This window comes from Felis catus, chromosome A2, assembly GCF_018350175.1.
Source record: "Felis catus isolate Fca126 chromosome A2, F.catus_Fca126_mat1.0, whole genome shotgun sequence".
Lineage (NCBI taxonomy): Eukaryota > Metazoa > Chordata > Mammalia > Carnivora > Felidae > Felis > Felis catus.
Genome location: NC_058369.1, coordinates 125299669 through 125322701, shown reverse-complemented (window position 1 = coordinate 125322701; position 23033 = coordinate 125299669). Strand labels below are relative to the sequence as shown.

General features: G+C 41.4%; 1 long non-coding RNA gene across 1 annotated transcript in view; it reads left to right on the top strand.

Moving 5' to 3' along the window:
- Positions 1–20722, top strand: part of LOC123383948 — a 59547-nt gene extending 38825 nt beyond the window's left edge. Inside the window, exon 3 of the long non-coding RNA XR_006594391.1 lies at positions 19896–20722. This is a non-coding gene — a long non-coding RNA (uncharacterized LOC123383948). The remainder of the gene's footprint in view (positions 1–19895) is intronic.
- Positions 20723–23033: the final 2311 nt, after the last annotated feature.

The following is a 23033-nucleotide window of genomic DNA, read 5'->3' as shown; positions in this document are numbered from 1 at the left end:
AGGAGACCTTGGAACTCCATGGATTGACAACTGTTTATCACAGTGACTCCCAGGAGAGCCAATTAAACGATGGAAGCTCCTTGGTGGGGTTAGTGCATTACTTCCTTTAACTTCCTCCCACCTGCTTAGATGTTTGCAGTAATTCTGGCACTGTCTTTGAGAGTCTTTGAGGCTGTGCTCTTATCACTTTCCTTTCAGGCCTTAGATTTTTTTTACCCCTACCAAACAGAAGGAATGGCAAATGAAAACCTCCTTTTTTAAAAAAAATTAAAAAAAAAAATTTAATGCTCATTTAGTTTTGAGAGAGAGAGAGAGAGAGAGCGAGCAAGCGAGCATTACCGGGGGAGGGGCAGAGAGCGAGAGAGGGAGACACAGAATTTGAAGCAGCCTCCGGGCTCTGAGCTGTCAACACAGATCCTGATGCAGGGCTCAAACCCATGAGCAGCGAGATCATGACCTGAGCTGAAATCAGACATTTAACTGACTAAGCCACCCAGGCACAGGCACCCCTAAAAACATTTTTTTTAATATTTACTTAAAACGAGAAAGAGAGACAGTGTGAGCAGGGGAGGGGCAGAGAGAGAGAGGGAGACCCAGAATCTGAAACAGGCTCCAGGCTCCAGGCTGTCAGCACAGAGCCCCACATGGGGCTTGAACTCTCGAACCGTGAGGTCATGACCTGAGCTCAAGTTGGACGCTCAACCAACCAAGCCACCCAGGCGCCCCAAAATTTCCTTTGTACAACTGGAAACAAGATACGTCTTTCCTGAGATCTTCTGAGTTAGGGGAGGGAAAACCAAAGTGCCAACTGAACATATGATTATGAAAAGACAAAATCGCCTTTTTTTGCAATTTTACATATGTAGCGTATTTAGAAGATTCCTAAAAGATTACAGAACGAGGGAATAAGACTTTTTGGCTGCACTCAAAGAGAATCAGGGATATCATGGGCATATGAATTAATTTGAGACTCATGCAAGACATATCTAAATATGACAATATGCTCATGTAGTAACCATGAACTCCAGTATTAGAGCCAATACTCTGCTAAAGGCTTTACATGCGCTATTTTATTTGACCTTAATAACAACTCTAGGAGGCAGATATTAGAAGGAACTGACGGATGACCAGGGAGATGAAATAATTTGTCCAAGGATGCATAAATAGTAACGAGGAGGCAGGATTCACACCCAGCTTTGTCTGAAATGAAAATTCCTGCTGTGAATGATGTAGGATGATGACTGAGCTTTGCGCAGATCCTTGCTTATTGTGGCCTACTGGGCTGTACGCTTGGTGAGGCCAAGGACTACTTCAGTCTTATTTCAGCTGCCTCCCAGCACCAGGAACAATGCTTATCTTAGAGCAGGAATCTGGTTGTCTTGGTTGAGTGAATGAATGAATGAATGAATGAATATCTAAGCTTCATTGATGACCTTGAATAACAAAGTATTTCAGAAGGGTTGAACTCTGAATATGATGAGACTTAGGAATTCTTCAATTAATTTCACATATAGTTTCCTTTTATATATGCTCTAGGGTGGCAGATAATACAAATCTATGCCTGCATAAATTTAAAACAGCTTTTTTAACAACTGTAAAAATTTTCTGAGTTATAAGAACGTTTTGTATGTGGTTTAATCAGCCGTTCTTTTTTCCTTTCTCGTGCATACAACAATGGTATTTCTTCTAATTGGTTCCTAGAGTCTATGGCTTATTATCCACAGGAGGCAGGGTGATTTTTTTTAACCTTAAGTCAACTGTTTTCTCTCTCCTGTTCATCCTCCTTAAGTGGCTTTTTCTTTCACAAGAGTGGACTGCAAAGCCTCTCTGTGACTTAATGCCACCCTGTGTATTCTGTTCCTCCTCTGATCTTATTCCCCACCGACCCTGAGCCACCTTCCTTCCAGCATCACTGGCCTTTTTGCTTGTCTCTTCCAACATGCCAGACAGGCTTTTGCTTCAGCACCTCTCTGCACTGTCTTCCCTCCACCTGCAATTGCTTTTTTTATAGATGTTCCTAAGACTCCTATCATTCTGATCTCTGTCAAACTGTTACTTCCTCAGCATCCTTTTTGATCATTCTCTACATCCCTGCCTCCCCCTGTCCTCTCAGACTACTGTCTTACTCCCTATGGACTTTGTTATTCCCTAACTTCCAAGTGTGCATTCTCGGCCTCCCTCCTGCCTTTCCCTCTCACACCCCACTGAAATGCAAATGAGACTTGGGGTGCTTTGCTCACTGCTATATCTTCAGTATCTAGAACAATGTCCAACACAGAAAGTTTTGAATAAACCCTTGTCAAATTATTTAGTGCATGGATGGATGGATGGATGGATGGATGGATAGGCCTTCTAGAAGGCCAACACAGGTCTGTGGGGATGCATGATACAGGGGTGGAGTACTATGTGCCATTGTATTGTTGGAAGGAGACATCATTTAAAAGGCCAGAGGGTGGATATACTTGGTACGTGAGGTTCTCGGGTCAACATTCAGAAATCGAAACTCGTTATCTGGTTCTGTAGTCACTAATAATAGGAGATGAGATAAAAAATACCAGGAGTTGCAAAGATTGCCAAATGGGGGTGGTAATGAGATACAAGGACTTCTTAAAATCAGGAAGCCCAAGCTCGTTCCTCCTGAGCACTGTTGAGTTGCGGAAGGTCGTTTTGTCTTGGTATTTTAGTCATTAGGGTAAACAACTCCTGTAATTTTTTTCTTAAGCCTATTCTACTCTTCTCTGCTCCTATATTTTCCTTTTCACTCTTAGAAATTGGCACAGAGCCCTATTATTTGCAGACAATCTTTTAATTCAAATCCAAGTTAGTTAACATACAGTGTAATAGTGATTTCAAGATTTTGGGAGTAGAATTTAGTGATTCCTCACTTACATCCCAACAAGTGCCCTCCTTAATGCCCATCACCCATTTAGCCCATCTACCCACCCAGTACCCCTCCAGCAACCCTCAGTTTATTCTCTAAATTTAAAGAGTCTCTTATGGTTTGCCTCCCTCTGTGTTTTTATTTTTCCTTCTCTTCCCCTATGTTCATCTGTTTTGTTTACTAAATTCCACATATGAGTGAAGCCGTATGATATTTGTCTTTCTCTGACTGACTTTTTTCACTCAGTATAATACACTCTAGTTCCATCCATGTTGTTGCAAATGGCAAGGTTTCGTTCTTTTGGGTCGCCAAAAAATATTCCGTTGTATATATATACACCACATCTTCTTTATCCATTTGTCATTTGATGGACATTTGGGCTCTTTCCATAATTTGTCTATTGTCAATAGTGCTACTATAAGCATTGGGATGCATGTGCCCCTTCGAATCAGAATTTTTGTATCCTTTGGATAAACATCCAATAGTGCAATGGCTGGGTTATAGGATAATTCTCTTTTTAATTTTTTGAGGAACCTCCATACTGTTTTCCAGAGTGGCTGCACCAGTTTGCGTTCCCACCAGCTGTGCAAAAGGGTTCCCCTTTCTCTGCAGCCTCGCCAAAGCTTGTTTCCTGAGTTGTCGATTTTAGTCCTTCTGAAAGGTGTGAGGTGGTATCTCATTATGGTTTTGATTTGTATTTCCCTGATAGTGAGTGATGTTGAGCATGTTTTCATGTGTCTGTTAGCCATTGGGATGTCTTCTTTGGAAAAGTGTCTATTCATGTCTTCTTTCCACTTTTTCACTGTATTATTTGATTTTTGGGTGTTGAGTTTAATAAGTTCTTTATAGATTTTGGAGACTAACCCTTTATCTGATGTGTCATTTGCAAATATCCTCCCCCATTCTGCTGGTTGCCTTTTAGTTTTGCTGATTGTTTCCTTCGCTGTGCAGAAGCTTTTTATGTTGATGAGGTCCCAGTAGTTCATTTTTGCTTTTGTTTCCCTTGCCTCTGGAGACATGTCAAGTAAGAAGTTGCTGCAGCAAAGATGAAAGAGGTTGTTGCCTGTGTTTTCCTGAGGATTTTGATGGTTTCCTGTCCCACATTTAGGTCTTTCATCCATTTTGAGTTTATTTTTTGTATGTTGTAAGAAAGTGGTCCAGGTTCATTCTTCTGCATATTGCTGTTCAGTTTTCCCAACACCATTTGCCTAAGAGAGTGTCCTTATTCCATTGAATATTGTTTCCTGCTTTGTCAAAGATTAGTTGGCCATACATTTGTGGGTCCATTTCTGGGTTCTCTATTCTCTTCTATTGATCTGAGTGTCTGTTCTTGTGCCAGTACCATACTGTTTTGATGACTACAGCTTTGGAGTATAGCTTGAAGTCTGGGATTGTGATGCGTCCAGCTTTGGTATTCTTTTTCAGGATTGCTTTGGCTTTGGGGTCTTTCCTGGTTCCAGACAAACTTTAGGGTTATTTGTTCTAGCTCTGTGAAGAATGCCAGTGTTATTTTGATAGGGATTGCATTGAATATGTAGATTGCTTTGGGCAGTATTGACATTTTAACAATATTTGTTCTTCGTATCCAGGACACGGAATATTTTTCCTTTTTCATGTGTATCTTCTTCAATTTCTTTCACAAGCTTTCTATAGTTTTCAGTGTATGGATTTTTCACCTCTTTGGTTAGATTTATTCCTAAGTATTTTATGGTTTTTGGTGCAATTGTAAATGGGATCGATGCCTTGATTCTCTTTCTGCTGCTTCATTATTGGTGCATAGAAATGCAGCAAATTTCTGTGCATTGACTTTATATCCTGTGACTTTTCTGAATTCATGTATCAGTTCTAGCAGTTTTTTGGTGGAGTCTTTTGAGTTTTCCATGTAGAGTATCATGTCCTCTGCGAAGAGTGAAAGTTTGATTTCCTCCTTGCTGATTTGGATGCCTTTCATTTCTTTGTGTTGTCTGATTGCTGAGGCCAGGACCTCCAACACTATGTTGAATAACAGTAGTGAGCATGGACATCTCTGTCCTGTTCCTGACCTTAGGGGGATGCTCTCAGTTTTTTCCCACTGAGGTGATATTAGCTGTTGGTCTTTTGCATATGTGGGCCTTTATGATCTTGAGGTATGTTTCTTCTATCCCTACCTTCTTGAGGGTTTTTATCAAGGAACTACCCTGTATTTTGCCAAATATTTGCAGACACTCTTGACAGGAGCTATGTGCAGGGGACTTTTGCTAATATTTCAGAGCTTCAAACCATCCTTCTGTGCCCCTTTCTATTTTGTCAGCTGGCTCCTTTCCTTGTTGTCTCTGCCAACAGGGGGAGCTAGAGGAAGGATGGCCAGTTGTCAAGGGGAAGGGACATGCTCCTTCACATGTGTTTCCTGTTCATCTCAGCCATACCACAGCAATGGTGGTTTGTCCCCTCACTGACAGCAAGTTCTGGCAGCAGCAGGTGCCTACTTTGTTGTTAGAACCAGCCTCATGGTATCCCCTCAGGGGTCACAGTGCTGGCCAGCAAGGGCTCCACTCAAGGTTTGAGTCCCAACTCCACAGGTTTCCTCCTCCAGGTCCCTGAGGTGTAGGTGTCACCCCATGCCGATCAGGCAGTGCCCTCTCACTAGAGTCTTCCATCCCAGTTCCTTGGGATGCCTCTTCTGAGCATCGAAATTTTGGTAATCCTAGTCCCTTCCCCTTGAACTCCCAACCCCAGAGATAGTTGCTACTTCTTGCGGTCATAACCTCTATAAAACCTCAGTGTCCCTGTTTGTATTTTCTCTTCTCCAATACCTAATTATACTTTGCGTTAAATTCTTTATATAAAAATAACTGACGTGATCACTACCTCCTGGCTGGACACTGGCTGAGACAGACCTGGAGGAAGGATAACTGGTTTCTGACAAAAGAGGAAGAGGTTCTGACTTTACCATTGCATGTTGGCATTTAGATGTATCCTCCCAAAGGAGATCTGCATTCTAATGCTATTCAGGTAACAGGGATAGTGTTTTGAGTGGGGGGTGGGGGGGGGCGTTAAAAATCTAAAAGAGAGAATACATGTCATAAAATAGATAATGTTAAACTATGAGAACCATAAAATAAAACATTCTGAATTACAGAGGTTAACATGATAATAAAAGAAATAAATGTGCAAGGGATTCCTAAAGGAGATGATTCATAATGTATTATTGAAAGAGATAAAAAGGAATCAGATGTAATAGATCTTATTATTTCAATTGTATGTGGGAGTAGAAAAGGGCAAGCAGAAGTAAAACTAAATTGAACATTTCGTTTGATGGTCAACATCAATAGGTGCAGATGTATATTTCATATTGGTAGGAAAATCTTAGCTTTTCTTTCCCCTCTAAACTAAAGGCTCTAAACCTGATAACGATACTTCATCTTTATATCCGATATTCAAGGAGCCAACAATCTAATTGTTCTTTTCTTAAACACAGAAACACAATTATCCTTTTATTGTTCTAAGTCACTGGTGTTATATATTCATTTGGAATAACTAGAAGATACAGATAAACCAAAAACAGCATCATCCAGACAGTGTTATGTTCTGTAGTCCTTTTTTTATGTGCTTATCTATTTGGGTATGTATTTATATGCCTACTGGAACAATATAAATGTTTATAACCTGTTTCTTTTCTTAACATATATCATAAATGCATTTTTCTCACCAATAAATATCACATAATAGTTATGTTGGCTTACTGCCGGTTTCCCTCTCAGATTCATTCCCTATCTTTTCCTGCTCTGTTCTCAACTACAGGCAATTACACATCCCAGACTTCAATGCCTCTCTCATTTCCAAATAGATTCACCAATGGGAGAAACTGGTGGAAGACTGGAAGGATAAGCCAGGGTATTTCTCTGCCCTTCCTTTTGTGTTGAGTGTTAACTTCTGACAACCACGGGTCTCTTCTGTGGCTCCAGCGATAGTAGGACAGCGCTTTCCTCCCTAGAACCTTGCTCCTGTTCCCACTGGGGCTGGGGCTCCCACAGGAAGGTCCCAACTTCTGGTTGCAGTGACACCACTTCCTCCCCATCATCAGTCCAGGCATCAGGGTGCGAGCGGCTTTGCGCTGTTGTGACACTCTGTGTTGTCTCATCATCCTGCTTGCCTTCCCAGTTCTTTTGTCACCTGTATAGAACCAATTCCCTGACAGGGCTGTGACTAACGATAACTCTACTGCTGAAATCTTTCTTCTTGCATGAATAGGCACTAATATATTTATTTTTTTAGATTTTAATTCCAGTATAGCTAACACACAGTGTTACATTAGTTTTAGGCGTGTGATATAATCATTCAACACTTCCATGGATCACCCGGTGCCCATCATAAGTGAGCTCCTTCATCCGGAGCCATCCCCCTAGCCATCTCTCCTCTGGTAACCATCAGTTTGTTCTCTGTAATTAAGAGTCTGCTTCTGGGTTTGTCTTTCTCGCTTTCCTTTGCCTGTCTGTTTGTTTCTTAAATTTAATATTGCTTCTTTATTCAACACAGGATATTTCAATTTCATGCCATTATGAACTAGGCTGCAGTGCACATCTCTTGCCCATTAGTCTAACCACATCTTTATGGTAGTTTCCTAAAGACGAAATTGCCCTGCCACAGGGCACATATTTTGCTTTTCTTTTTGCACCAAATATACATGTTTTCTTGTTAGTTATTTCAGGAAGTGCTTTTAGTATTTTTGGCATCATGTTTTGTTACTTATTCACTGCTATTTAGTATATTTTGCTCCTATCATAAATTGGATTTTGTTTAGTTATTACAATTATATTGATTTTGTACACTGCTTTTTCATTATTAACTTACTGAATTCATTTATCAGTTCCAATAGTTATTCAGTTGGGCTTTTATGCTCTAATTCTGTGTCTCTGTCTCTCTCTTCCCCTGTCTCACTCATACTCGGTCTTCTCCCAAAAATAAACAAACGTAAAAAAATTTAGTTGGGCTTTTACAAGTTTTACAGGTATAAAATGACAGCGTATGAAAATAATGGTAACTTTGTCTCCTCTGTTCTAATATGTATAGCACTCAATGTTTTCTTCTTTTGCTTTTTGTAAAGATGAAGATCTTTTTGTATTGTCCAGTGTATCCAAAGCAATACTGAATAATTCACTTATGACCAATAATCTCTTACTCTTCTTGACTTTAGTGAAACCGTCCTTAGTATTTCATTCTAGTATATATAGTTGTTTTTATCCTTTGACTGCTATTTTCCAAGTACTATTTCAGTATCTTTTTTACAGTTTTCATTCTTTGATCCATTAGATGATGAATTGCCTTAAGGAAATTGCCTAACGAACTGCCCAGCATTAAATTAAACTTTTATTTATGGAATAAATCTTCCTTGGTCGTTGTCCCAATTTGCCCATTTGTTCCAAAATCTATTCTTTGCCCTCACCCTGCTCTACTTGTTAGCTGTGGAGGTGACCTTGCAAACCATGTTTCCCAGGCTCCTTTGCAAGTGAGATTTCAATTAAATTTGGCTCCTAGGTTCTCTGCGTTTTCTTGGCCAAGTACTCAGTAAGCCTTTTCATCTGAAGGTGGAAGCTTCTGTATGTCTCAGGCAATTTTCTTCTATTATTTTTTTGGTTACTGGTTTATTTCTGCCTCTTTATATATCCTTCTCCAGTTCCTGTTCATCTTTCATCTGGGTCTATTTTGAGTATATTTACCACATGCATCATGTTTATTCCCTAGATTCTGAGAAAAATTTTTAAGCCTTTTATCCAATTAACCAATTTCAGTTTTTGAAAAATATATTTTATCAGGCATTGCCTCCATCATATTTTCACAATAATTATGTTGATCATCCAAGGACAGTTGTTCTTATCCCGGATTTATAACTTCTCATAGATACAAGTTTCTCTTGAATCTCTCTTTTTTTAGATGTTTATTTATTTGTGTGTGTGTGAGAGAGAGAGATAGAAAGCACAAGCAGAGGAAGGGCAGAGAGAGAGAGTGGGAGGCACAGAATCCAACATGCTTGGTTGTCATCTGGGAGCAGGTCTTTCCTTCTGGAAGCTACCTGGGTTCCTTCTCATATCTGCCATGTGGTCCCTTCAGTAATGTCATATTAAATCCATTTCATGCTTCAGATCTCTCCCACTACCCCTTCTGCCATATCTTCGTGTCTGCAGCTGGTGCATTGTCTCTGTTTTTAAGACCTCATGTGATTAGATATGCCCACTGGGATAATCGAGGGTCATCTCCGTATTTTAAGGTCTGTTACCTTAATATCCTTTTGCCATTAGCAAACCATATTCATAGATCCAGGGGTAAGAGTACGTATGTTTGTGGGGAACCTTTCTGATTACCACAAGCTCTAAGTTTCCCCTTGTCCTCATCGGGTGAGAGGGTGGTGCTGCTTCTCATAATACTAAAGGCTACATTGGTGTGAGCCTGCTAGGTTGGGCCAAGTGCTTTTTTTTTTTCAGTTTAATGTTTATTTATTTTTGAGAGAGAGAGAGAGACAGAGTGCAAGTGGGGGAGGAACAGAGAGAGAGAGGGAGACACAGAATCTGTAGCAGGCTCCAGGCTCTGAGCTGTCAGCACAAAGCCCAACGCGGGGCTCGAACTCAGGGACCGTGAGATCGTGACCTGAGCCGAAGTCTGATGCTTAACTGACTGAGCCACCCAGGCGCCCCTGGTCAAGTGCTTTATATTCATGTCATTTAATCCTTGAAATAATCTTGGAAATTAGGTATACTTATCTCCTGTTACCAACCAGAAAATAAGGCTCCGGTGATGGAACTAATAAACAAATAGTTTATGTTAATAATAACATTAACAATAGATAATCCTGTGGGTGCTGTGGAAGATAAGTCTTTGAGGTTGACTGAAATTCTAAGAATGAATGGCTTGGTCTAAAGTGATTTGCAAGAGTGTTGCTATGATGAAAAGTCCAACACTATGTTTGACAAAGGAGAGGAAACCCATTCAAAGCTAGGAAGGAAACGGCACCAGGAAGTGAAGCAAAGGAAGAATTAGGGGACTGAGCAATGTGGTCACCAGAATGCAAGATGAAGACAAGAAAAAAGGGATCAAGGGGCACCTGGGTGGCTCAGTCAATTAAGCATCCGACTTTGACTCAGGTCACGACCTCACGATTCGTGAGTTTGAGCCCCGCGTCAAGCTCTGTGCTGACAGCTCAGAGCCTGGAGCATGCTTCGGGTTCTGTGTCTTCCTCTCTCTGCCCCTCCTCCGCTTGCGCTCTGTCTCTCTCTCAAAAATAAACATAAAAAAAAAGAAAAAAGAAAAAAGGGGTCAAGTAATAGGTGAAGGCACTTCAGCACTGAGTCTGTGAACAGAAGCCATGAGTCAGAGTGTGCCCTTTGCGGGTGCCTTGTAACAGGAGGGGTGAATACATGCAGAGGCTTAAAAATGGACCTTTGGAACTTGCCAGAACCTTGCCTTCTCAGAGCACTTTTGTGGAATCCCTTACCCACTGCTTGAAGTAGCTGATATGCTGCTTGCAGCTGATACAAAGCGTTCCCTTGGGACAACCCCAGGGATGCTATGAAAATATTAAAAGTAAACCAATTTCCTAAACACTTACATAAACATAAAAAATTAATATGCAAAACAAACAAGAAAGCACAGACCCCCTCAGGGCAGCTTCTTGAAACCATCCATAAAAAGGCTCTGTCTCCAGTAGCACAGTTATCTGTGTGTAAGGTGGAATCTTTTCTCCATATTTTTCCCTTACTTTTAGGAATAACAGAACCATGTCATCAAATGTCTGAACTACTGCTCCTTTGCTGGCACCCCGGCTGGGTCTCAGAGGAAGGCAGCCGTGATGCCAAGAGACAGCAGGAGGGTCCTGTCTCCACAGGGCATGAGTGTCTGAGCAGTAAAAGTAGCAGATGGGAATTTGAATTCTAGAATGCCATGTCAGGATCAGGATCTTACTATGAGCCTTCCCAGTGAGTAAGAGAGGAAAATTAATTCTGGCTATGTATCTTTTTAATCAGAAGAGTGACTCTCTCATTCAAATTGTTAAGTAACGTATTTTCAAGTGAATCGATAACTAAAGGAAGAGACGCAACTCCCCACCCCCACCCCACCCCAACCCTGAAAAAGCAAAAAGAGCAAAAAGAATCTTGTCTGTTCTAACACATTTTTCTTGTTTTGTGTCATTTTCGTCTGAGGAACCAGCCTGGTCCTGGGAAACATGTGCTTTCTATTGAAGGGCCAGCACCGTGTGACTGAGCTGAATGATCTAGGACAAGTCACCTGCCAGTCTTAGCCTCACATTTTTATCTGTAAAAATTGGTCCTTCTCTTTCTTCCAACCTGTTTAGACACAAATGTCAGCTATATTACTCATATAGAACTGGTGGAACTTAACGTAAGACTCACTGCAGTGTGGGGGTGGATCACAACAGCTGACTTACACAGCGTGACTATTCACCAGGCATTGTTCCAACCCAGAAGTTCCAAACGTCCTCGTTTCGTGGCATTCATAGCAACAATAATTTTTTTATGGCACATCTGGGCCAAAAGAAATACCCATTATATCCATTTACCAAGTAGTTAGGTCTTGACAACTTAATACATATTTATGTCCTGACAACTTAAGTAGCCATTTGAAAAAAAAATGACATACATAAATTAAAAGATAATACTTTTATTTCATTCTCAAAGAACACAATTACTTATAATGGGATGAGTGCACCTGTTGGGGCCTACACAAGCTTCTCGAATGTAGGACTCAGATTGGACACCGCCAAGATCACTCCCTGCTCCACATTGATTTTTGAGTGGGACTTTTTTGCACAGCAGTGACTCAAACCCAACTTTGTGAAGATAATACCATTACCAAAAAGAGTGCATGGTGATCTAATGTTGAAACTGTGAATGACGTTGAGCTAGTAGTTCACTCAGTGTTGGACAGGTGTCCAGTATCATCACATTTCTCATGGAAATTTTATTTATTTTTTAACGATTCTCTCTCTCTCTCTCTTTTTTTTTTTTTTTTAAGTAATCTCTCCACCCAACATGGGACTCGAACTCATAAATCCTGAGATCAAGAGTTGCATGTTTCTTCGACTGAGCCAGCCAGGTACCCCTCCCTTGAAAATTTTAAATGCCCTAATAACCCTTTGTGAGTTCACCCTGGGGCCCTGGGGCCCCTCAGCACCCTGGATAGGAATTGCAGATGTAAGAACTTTAAATGCATTAACTCATTTACTTTTCATGACAACCCTGGGATTTACTGTCTCGATTACTCTATTCCCCACTTCGAAAATGAAGAAGACATGGAGGCACAGAGAGGTTAAGAAACATGCCTAAGGTCACACAGCTAGTGGAGTCAGAATCTGAACCCACGTATTTTGGTTCTAAAGTCCTTACACTGCACAAGCACACAGGTCGGGGATCAGGGAAAATTGCCTCCACCTCGCAGGATCTGTGTGGCCTTATGAGGCCCTCTAGGCCTCAGTGTATTTTCTGATGAAGGGGGATGATAACAGTTATCTTAAGGATTAAGTGAAAACAGCAGATGCAAAGATCTGAGCTTAGTACCATCACTTAAAATTTGTAACATTTTGCAGAAAGGTTCATTTATTCATTGTGTTCTTTTTGTTTGTTATTTCCATAAGAACTTTGTGCGAGAGAGGTCAGTTTTAAGGAATCCGAGCCCAGAGATGATTCAGAAGACATTGCAGTGAGCCCATGGTTGGTTGCTCCAAACCTACTACACTGGGTGTCCCTGAGTGTCACCTGTCCCCTCCTGCTCACTCAGTCCTTTGTAGAAGATAGCACCGAGCTTTAGGGGGAGGTATTTCCTATCAGCACCTCATAAAATTTTGAGGAATTGATAGGAAAAGATCAAATACTTTAGTTAAAAAGCTTTATTTTTCACGGTGCCTGGGTGGCTCAGTCGGTTAAGCATCTGACTTCGGCTTGGGTCATGATCTCACAGTTCATGAGTTCAAGCCCTGCATCAAGCTCTCTGTACTGACAGCTCAGAGCCTGGAGCCTGCTTCAGATTCTGTGTCTTCCTCTCTCTCTGTCCCTCCCTTACTCACACTCTGTCTCTCTCTCTCTCTCTCTCTCTCTCTCTCTCTCTCAAATAAATAAGCATTACAATTTTTTTTTAAAAAAGCTTTATTTTTCTGGTGCTATGAAGAAAGAGTGAAAATATTGAAGAGTCCTCCTTATCTGACAAAGTAGGAAAAATAGTCACAGCGAGTCCAGAGTTCCACCGATCTTTTTCATAATAAATTAAAAAAAGAACAACAGCTAACAACCCTTCAAAAAAGCAACAAACCAACAAACTTCCACTAATTCAAACATGAAGACCTGAGGGAGAGAAAATTGTCCCCTGCCCCCTGGCCGATTTCATTCTGTTCCAGTCTACAGCTGTTTGCTTCATGGCCCCCAGTGTATAAAGATCAATCTGGCACAAGCATTCAGTTCATGCAACCCAGGCCAGCTCACACTACAGCACCGATTCGGGGCTCGAACTTGCGAACCGTGCGATCATGACCTGAGCTGAAGTCAGACGCTAGCTAACCGATTGAACCCCCCAGGCGCTCCATGGAATCTTTCTTAGACATGAATTATAATGTTCTGTTTTAGCTAAATAGGCAATGTTTTTGATGGTTGTGGGCTTCTCCGAGCTACCCAGAATGGTTTGACGGAAGGAGGTTAACTGTGTGTGGAGTGAACCAAAGAGACATATTGAATCTCGTGTGAATTCTGACATTAAGCAGGCATGTGGACTTGTGAAATCTCACCTTTACGTATTTCCATGTCCTCATCTGTAATCCCAGAATAATGAATGGTATGTCCTCTTCCTTGTCATTGGGAAGATTACCTTTGATGATAGATCTGAAGATGAGGTATGTAGCGAACATCATATTGAGGTCCTCTCCAACTGTAGACATTCTGTCCCTGTTTTCTCAGCTCTAGAACCTTGTCTATGTTTTTCTATCACCTTGGTAGAATATAGGAATCCCCTAGACTGTTTTCTTCAAAGATGCTTTTTTTTAAAAAAGTTTATTTATTTTTTGAGAGAGAGAGAGAGAGAGAGAGAGAGAGAGAGAGAGAGAGAGAGAGAGAACCACCAGCAGGGGAGGGGCAGAGAGAGAGGGGGACAGAGGATCTGAAGCAGCTCCAGGCTGACATCCGTAAGCCTGATGTGGGGCTCAGACTCACAAACCATAACATCATGGCCTGAGCCGAAGTCAGACACTTAACCAACTGAGCCACCCAGGTGCCCCCGAGGATGCTTTTTTCTACTTAAGCATTTATTTTCCTTATAAATATCTACCTTGTTATCCCAATACTAACATATAAATTGGTTTCTGAACTTAGAGTTTGTATATGCTACAATATGCATGGAATGTACTCATTTGGCTCCCTTTTTAATGCAATGGAGATAGACTCAGGGACTTGATAGAGTTATAAGGACGTAAAAGAGATGACAGAAAGGAAATTAATGAATAAATCCAAGTTTTCTTTCAAAACGATTTCCCACACAGCAGGTTTTCTCATGCCATCTTTTTGTCCTGTTGGGATGGCTGATATTTAGAAAAGTTTTGTCCGAGAGCATGTTCTCTGTTGCCTTTCCTTCTTCCCCCAAGAAGAAACAACCTCAAGTCTGTGTAATTTGATTCTTAGAAACAACTGGCGAAATCCTGGGCCTTGACAGCCAGGGATTAATGGAAGGGAGGATGGTTGGAAGCTAGCCTCTCTACTCGTTGACCAGTTGAATTAGACCTGGTAGGTTGGTCCAGTTTCAATTTAAATACAAAGGACAGGGACCTGCAGTTAGGATATTTGGCCAAGTTGTGGCAGTGGTGACCCATGGGGGGCAGTGCCGCCTATGCTCCAATAAAAAAAAAAACAATAAAACAATAATAAGGTTTATTCTATGCTTTTAGCATTTTAGATTCTGTGTTCAACACTTCCTTTATGGGATTATTTCATTACACATTCTCAACCTGAGAGGGGCAGCATGATAATTATCTTCCTTTCATAGATGAGGATATTGGGGTTTAGAGGAAAACAGATTGCTCGGGATCACAGGGCTAGCAAGTTAGAGGTCCAGAGTGGTTCTCAACCTTCACACTAATCTTGGGAAAATCTGGAAAAAACAAAACAAAACTTCTGCCTCAGCTCATTCTGATTCTTTAAGTTGGGGTAGAACCTAAATACGGGAACTTTAAAAGCTCAGTGAGTGACCAGCCGCCATAATTTGCTTGAGAGGCAAGGCTTAGGGTCTGTAGACACAACTGCTGATTTATTATATCAACGAAACATTCTACTTACAAGATGCTACCTTAGTTTTGATCACAGTGTACTCTGTATCTTTAATTTCCCTTTAATTTCGATTAAATGAAGCTATTTATCCGATCCAATGGTTTTTGATTTACTCTATGTGCTAATAAAAGGCTATGTTCAAAAGCAATCAGTGTGAAAATTCATCCTTTTGTGTCTATTCCATAAATGATAATTAAGCACCTACAATATACTTGGCTCTTCTGGGACTACAGAGATTTTAAAAAACACTCTCCTTCCCAGAAAGGACCTCTCAGGCTAGTGGGACAGCTTGAAAGAATCTGAGAATGTAATGTACTGAAACGTTGAATGGATTTACTTTCTTCAGGTTAAAAGATTTATTGAACACATACTTTGTGCCAGCTGCAGGAGCCCTTTTGAGAAACAGGGATGAATGGAACAATCACTACCCTGGAGCTCACATTCTAGCCGGAAAGATAATGCGTGATAGACCCGTAGTCAACATCCTGTAATAGTTATGAACAAGAGCAGTGCAACCCCGAGAAGCCAATGTCTACCTCTAACAGAGGAAGTCACTGAGGAGATAACTTTCAACGCTGGGTCTTGAGTAAGCATTTGGCAGTGAACGAAAGAGGGCAGGAAAGGCATGCCTTATAGGAGTCTTATGTGCAGTGTCCCAGGGCATGAATTGTTCACAATTGTCCAGAGTTTCTTAAGAAGTGGTGAGGAATTCACAGTTACCTGGGTTTAGGACGGTTGCCATTGCCAGTGGGAGAGCCCAGTGAGAATCCCAACAATCAGGAGAAACCCAACGGCCACCCAGAATCAGTCTGAGCAAGTCGCCACCGTGATTTCCAGTCCAATCACGAGTCAGTCTGAATGGAAAATACCAGTGCCAATCCCTTATACAGCTGGAGGAGGGAGGGCAGGAATGATTCTCTCCTAAACTGGAGAGTAACAACTAACCGCTAATATTTGTGAGGTCTGTGTCACAAACGTTTTGTGATTATAGCATTTGCTGTTCATAGCAACCCTGTAAAGTAGGTCCTTTTATCTCCATTTGACAGATACGGCAATTGAGGTGTAGAAAATCAAGTCAGTTTCTCAATGTCACATAAAGAACTAAAGCCAGGATGAACCTGGAAAGTTTGACTTCTGGGTCTACACAGTTTGCCACCATTATGATCACTTTTGTTAATAATTATATGTCAACTGGCCTCAGGGGAGTGCTTTTCTTGCATGTCACAAACTGTGCTAACCACTTTATGTACAGGATCCCTTTAAAAATCCAGTGAGTAATATTATTATCCCTACTTAACAGATGAGAAAACTGAGGCTCAAGATTACACAGCTGGGGAATAGCATGGCCAGCCATAGTGTGAACCGTGTCGGTCCTATGCCAAAGCCTTTGCATTTAACTCTGTGTCTACTAAAAAAATAGCCAAGGGACCCAGGGAGGTGCAGTTACCCAATTTTCTGGTTTATATCTTGGGTTAGACATTGCGTATAAAGAATAACCTGTACTTTTTGTTTCTAGCACAGCTTGTGAGAAAGAAAAGACTGCGCTCTTTTTGCATATTATTTGGATTTATCTGTAATAATCTTATGTGGTTAATAGAGCCCTCTTCTCCTCCTTGACATGAAGGGGTAGTAAGGGGGGAGGGGAGAGAGAGAGAATGGGAGAAAAAGCTGCTCAGCTTTCCTTTTCTGTGCATGTGTCTCTCCCACCGGGTCCCTGTCCACACCTCCCTACCACCCCACTTATTCCTGGTTTAGTGTTTTTGTCCTTTCCTTGGATGCTCAGGGACAGTGATACATCAGTGAGGAGAAGGAGCCTTGGATGTGAGGATGTTTCCACAGCTAGAGAAAATTTTCCTATAGGGAGTTTTCCGAAGAACACATCGGGTCTCAGAGCCCTGTCCTCCCTGCGCTCGATGTAGACGTGGTGGTGTGCCGTGATGCATTGTGGGGTGGGGGTGGGGTTGCTGGAACTCCAGTACGAACGTATGCAAATACTTTGATTTCATCAGCAATTAGAGATTATACCATAGATGGAAGATGGGTGTCATGTTAGTACCTGAACTCTGAGTGAGAGAGACTGACAGCTAACTCAGCTGGAATTGCAATAATCCTCCATTTATCCTATCCCGGCAAAGCTCCACAGTTTTTGTTTTTTTGTTTTTAATTTTTTTTTAACGTTTATTTATTTTTGAGACAGAGAGAGACAGAGCATGAGCAGGGGAGGGACGGAGAGAGAGGGAGACACAGAATCGGAAGCAGGCTCCAGGCTCTGAGCTGTCAGCACAGAGCCCCATGCGGGGCTCGAACTCACAGACTGTGAGATCATGACCCGAGCTGAAGTCAGACGCTCAACCGACTGAGCCACCCAGGCGCCCCTGTTTTTGTTTTTGTTTTTGTTTTTGTTTTTGTTTTTGTTTTTCAGAGTTTAAAAAAACTTTGGTCAGTGATACTTCTTATTCTTTTCTTTAAAATGACAACATTTTTGAGATAGGTGCCTGATTTCATTGGTTTTGCAGTTATGAAATGCTTTAAGAAAATGCTGTACCAAATAATTTAGGGGGGGAGGATTATGTTTGTCCCAGTCAAGTTACACTCCTGGGCTTGCGTAGGGCAAGTGGAAATCCTCCACCACAAATGGCCCGGGAGAACAGTGTTGTGACTGTTGCCTTAGAAAACCCTAAATAACCAGGGTTGGCCCCCTTTAGTCCTGCCCTGAGGGTGGCCGAGTTGTGTCAGGCATTCCCAGCCCCCGGCTGGACTCCTGCCGTAAACAGTGGCATCAGTCGGAAGCATGACACAAGTCAGCCGTGCTGGATCCTGCTGGGTCTTGCCAGATCTCGGAGGCTCGATGCCTTCTGCTGTGACACCCTGGTTCATGGTTTGGCACCTGTGCTCTCTTGCTTGCCGGACCGCACAGCTGAGATTTCCAGGATCCCTTGCAGAAGCCAGCCTCTGCAGCCAGATCTTCCCCATGCGGGAAGAGCTTACTGTTCCAAGTCTCTTGGCTTCTCTGTCGGTTGTCTTCCTGACGTCAGCCTGTGTTAAACTCCAGACCTGCATCCCAAAGAGGCTATAATCTGTCCCCGAGGCCAGGGACTCCTCATCCTGCCTGTTTTGAACACTTACTCTGTGTAGTGCAAAGTCGATGAGTCGTAAACACATGGGCAAATGTTGACAGAAATTATTTAAAAATTAAAGTTAATTCTAAAAAACGACATCGAGGCACATTCTAATTCTGCCCTTACAAAGGTCTTTTTGAGTAACTAGTTCCGACAGTCTCAAATATATTAGTCTCAAATATAGCTATTTTTACTCAACATGTGCAGTCTGGCTTTGCTTCCACCATTAATCATGGGGGGCAAGATTGACAGCCCCCTATGGCATATCCAAGGGTGCAGCTCGCCCACGGCTTGAAGAGCATCAAAGAATCAGTCCACAACTTCTCTAACACATTTGCGAGTTAACTCTGGGGCCTCAGGTATACTTCAATGGCACTCCATGAAGAGTTTGCACCTCCAGCAAATGACTAGATGGGATTTTCCTTGTAATGATTCTGGAAAACCGACAGTTGTTAGTTTGGTTGTCCGTCATGTCAGACTCGCTGTAATCAGAGCAGCGGGGGCTCAAACAATGCCCTAATGAGCCCCTACTCTGTGTTTCTGAATTCTTGATTTTTATTCTTTTCATCCCTGAGCCATCGTATGGTTGACCTCAGAAAAACACTAGTATCCTCAACGTGTGCAGAATATTTTCCAGATCAGAAATTATTTTCTACATAAGTACAATGTAATTTCGTTATATAATGGAGCACTTAAGCTTTGGCTTGTTCTTTTAACTTTCGTATTCTGCATAACAAGCATCAGAGCCCTCTCACCAGCCCCCTCCCTTTTTCTTAAAGCAGATACTTCTAGTTTCTCAGAGTTGCTTGATATGGTATTTGCAAAGATGCACATACTCACTTCTGACAAGAACCTTTCAGGCAAAGAAAGGTATGCACTTGACATGGACCGAATGCCTGCTCCTAACATCTCAGAGCTCCCAGTCTGATGGGGAAGAGACACACGGAAACAAGGCAGTACAGTGCAGGGCAGTGCTCTTAAGGGTCTTGGGAACCAGAGGAAAAGAGCTCTCCGCTGAGGTCACTGAAGAATGCAGCACACAGAAAAAAGGAACTTTCTTCTGTGCAACAATGAGGGGAGGGAAGAAGACATCAGAGGAAACCTGATTCACACATGTAACCCTGTAGGATTTTGGTGTGGAGGGCATTGCAGAGGCCACTTAGGTCAGTCTTCCAATCCTCAGCCACCCCCAGCCACCACTATTTCTAACACCCAAATGCCCCCCAAACTTCCCTAACAGCTGATTGATTGCCTGTTCGAACTCCTCGTTGGCAGTCCTACTTGGGCATCCATGTATGCTTTCATGGCTCTCCCTTACACAGGTGTGCAGCCAGCCTCCCTCTGCAGTAGCAGTCTGTCTGTCCTTGCACTGCATGATGGCCCTCTAGGTATTTGAGGGCACAGAGCATGTCTTCCATAAACCTCTTCTTCTTGTCTCTTCCATTGCTTCCCATGTGGCAAATACTTTGATGCCTTCACCATCTTGATTGTCCTCCTCCAAACTGGCTTCAGTTCATCTGAGTAACCTGTTCATGAGTGGATTCCAGAACCGAACCCTGTGGTACAGTGAAACACACAGTGGGACTATGACCTTCCTTTTTACAGATACCATGCGAGCCCAAGACTTTAATCAACTGTGTGGGAAGCCACATGGAGTTGTTGATTTCCACTGAGTCTGCAACAAAAATAAGCTCATGGCTGGCTGATGGAGCTGATATGGTGATCCGACTGGAACCTGGTTCTACCCCGTGATACATTAATCATCGCTGCTTCTCATGCTGGGCTGCCAGGCTGATCCCCCCGCCTCATAGTCTCTGGTCAGGGTTATTAGCTCAGCATACTGTTGCCGTCCATGTCCTAATCATTAATAAAAATACTGACTAGAACAAAAATGAGAACATGGCAAACCATTAAAGACTTTGTTTTCTTTCAAATTCTATTGTCAAAGATAAGGACATAGACAAATTGTCAGGCTGAATATAGACAACTTATTTTGAACATGTCCTCTTTATGAATTGTGACTTCTATGATAGATAATGTCTGTGTAAACTTCAGAACAATTTATTTTGATCAACACTTTCATTCAGCTACTGTTTCAGTTTTTATTGCAAGAAAATAAAGGAGATAAGGATCCAACAATTGGGGCATTTTTGCTAACTGAATGTTTACTGGGACAGTCTCCAGCTTTCTGTCATTTGGGACTTTCTTAGTATTTTCTACAGTAATCTTTCATATCAAGAGGGAACACAAGTTCTTAATGGATTTTTTCATTTTATTTCTTACTGAGACAAGAGAATGATTTTTTAAAGTTTCATTAAAAATGTGGTTTATTTCTTTGCATAAGGAGGTATATGAATAGAAAGAACTGTTTTGCCAAACTAAAATTTTATTAAAATTTTTTTTACATTTATTTATTTTTGAGAGACAGAGAGAGACAGAGCGCAAGTGGGGGAGAGGCAGAGAGAGAGGGAGACCCAGAATCCAAAGCAGGCTCCAGGCTCTGAGCCATCAGCACAGAGCCCGTTGCGGGGCTCGAACCCACAAACCGTGAGATCATGACCTGAGCTGAAGTTGGTTGCCTAACCAACTGAGCCATCCAGGCGCCCCTGCCAAACTAAAATTTTAAACTTAGGAACGGAAATATTTATTTTTCCATTGTGGATGAATCGCTAATTTCCTTGACTATATAAACACCCAAAAGGAAAGGAAACATTGTGATGTGCTGAACACTTCTAAATCTAAAAGGATTTATGTATATAAATATACATCACTATGTGTACATATAAATATATATCCTATGAATTTCCCTTTAAGCACTGTTTTTACCTGCATCCTTAAATTTTGCTATGTCATTTCTTTATTGTAATTCAGTTCTATATTTTATAATTTTCATTGTGATTTCTTCTTTGACCTAGAGACTTCTCAGAAGTGTATTAATTCAGGGGCACCTGGGTGGCTCAGTAGGTTAAGCATCCAACTTCGGCTCAGGTCATGATCTCATGGCTTTTGAGATGGAGACCCATGTCAGGCTCTGTGCTGACAGCTCAGAGCCTGGATCCTCCTTTGGATTATGTGTCTCCCTCTCCCTGCCCCTCCTCCCCCCCTCTCAAAAATAAACATTTTAAACAATTAAAAAATGTATTCATTTTTATTTATATTTTGTACTTAAAATTTTTAGCTTGATTCCATTATGATCAGAGACTACGGGATGAATGATATCATTTTTTAAGTTTGTTGATGTTTGCTTTATGCCTGGCATATGATTATTTGTATTTAATGTACTGTGTGAACTTGAAAAGAATGAGTCTGTCATCATTGGGTGCATTGTTCTATATATTCCAGTTAGGTCATTTTTAAAAAATTTTGTCTGTCAGATCTTGCATATGCTTGGCAATTTTTTAATTTTCTTATTCTATTGGCTTCATACAGAGTTATGTTAGAGTCTCCTGCTAAGATACAGATTTAAAATATTCTTTTTTATTTTTATCAATTTTTGCTTTACACATTTTGAAATTGTCCACATCTTTTTTAATGGTAAAGCAAACAAAGAGGACTAAATGTACCAGAAAATAAATCTCACGACAAAGAGGTCATAAAAAAGATGGTTTACTGGTTCAAGTAAAAGTAGGTGAGTGGAACTCAATGGAAAGTCAGAAACAGAGCTAGCTATCTGGGGGAATTTAATGTAAGATAGTACCACATCCAGGTGGGGGAAGCTAGGTTATTAATAGAAGGTGCTGGGAAAATCAGCTCACAGTGCAAAGAACTATACATCATGCAAAAATACAAGGATGGATACCAGTGGAATATAAGTATCAAGGGTTAAAGGTAAAGATAATAGGGAAAAAATGTAGAAGGTTATCTTTCTGACTTCAGGTCAGATGGATATTCCTAGAGAAGATCTTAAAGAATATAACCCATAACGTAAAATATTAAGATTGGATTATGTCAGAGCTAGAATTTCTGTTACATGAAAGCCACCATCAACGAAACGATTAGACAGGCAATGGACCAGAGGAAGATTTTTGCCAAGTCTAAGACTGACAATAGATGAAAAATTTAGACTATTTGAGGGATTCCTTTTAAATTTTTTTTTTAACGTTTTTATTTATTTTTGAGACAGAGAGAGACAGAGCACGAATGGGGGAGGGGCAGAGAGAGAGGGAGACACAGAATCGGAAGCAGGCTCCAGGCTCTGAGCCATCAGCCCAGAGCCCGACGCGGGGCTTGAACTCACGGACCGTGAGATCGTGACCTGAGCCAAAGTCGGACGCTTAACTGACTGAGCCACCCAGGTGCCCCGAGGGATTCCTTTTAAAACACTAAGAAAAAGATACACAAAAAAGAAAAAGTGGACAGGTATACTGAATCCCAGAAGTGAAAAATCAAATGGTTATTAAGTATGTGAAGTGATGGTCAAACTCACTAGTTAAACAGGTACGTCTGAAATACAGCAACTGTGAACTGCTATATTATCCCTGTTACACCGACAAAAGTGAGTAACAGGCATTGGTAAGAATGAGATGGATGAACCTTATGGAGTGCTGGTGAAAGTAAAAAGATGTAAACAATATGAAAATCAATTCAAAAGCACTTGCAAAAAAAAAAGTGTGTGTGTATGTGTGTGTGTGTGTGTGTGTGTGTGTGTGTGTGTGTGTGTCCCCACCTAAATTTTTACATAGATCCTTAGGAAAAGTGCATAGGGATGTTCATTGTGACACTAGTTGTGATAAAAAGATCCTG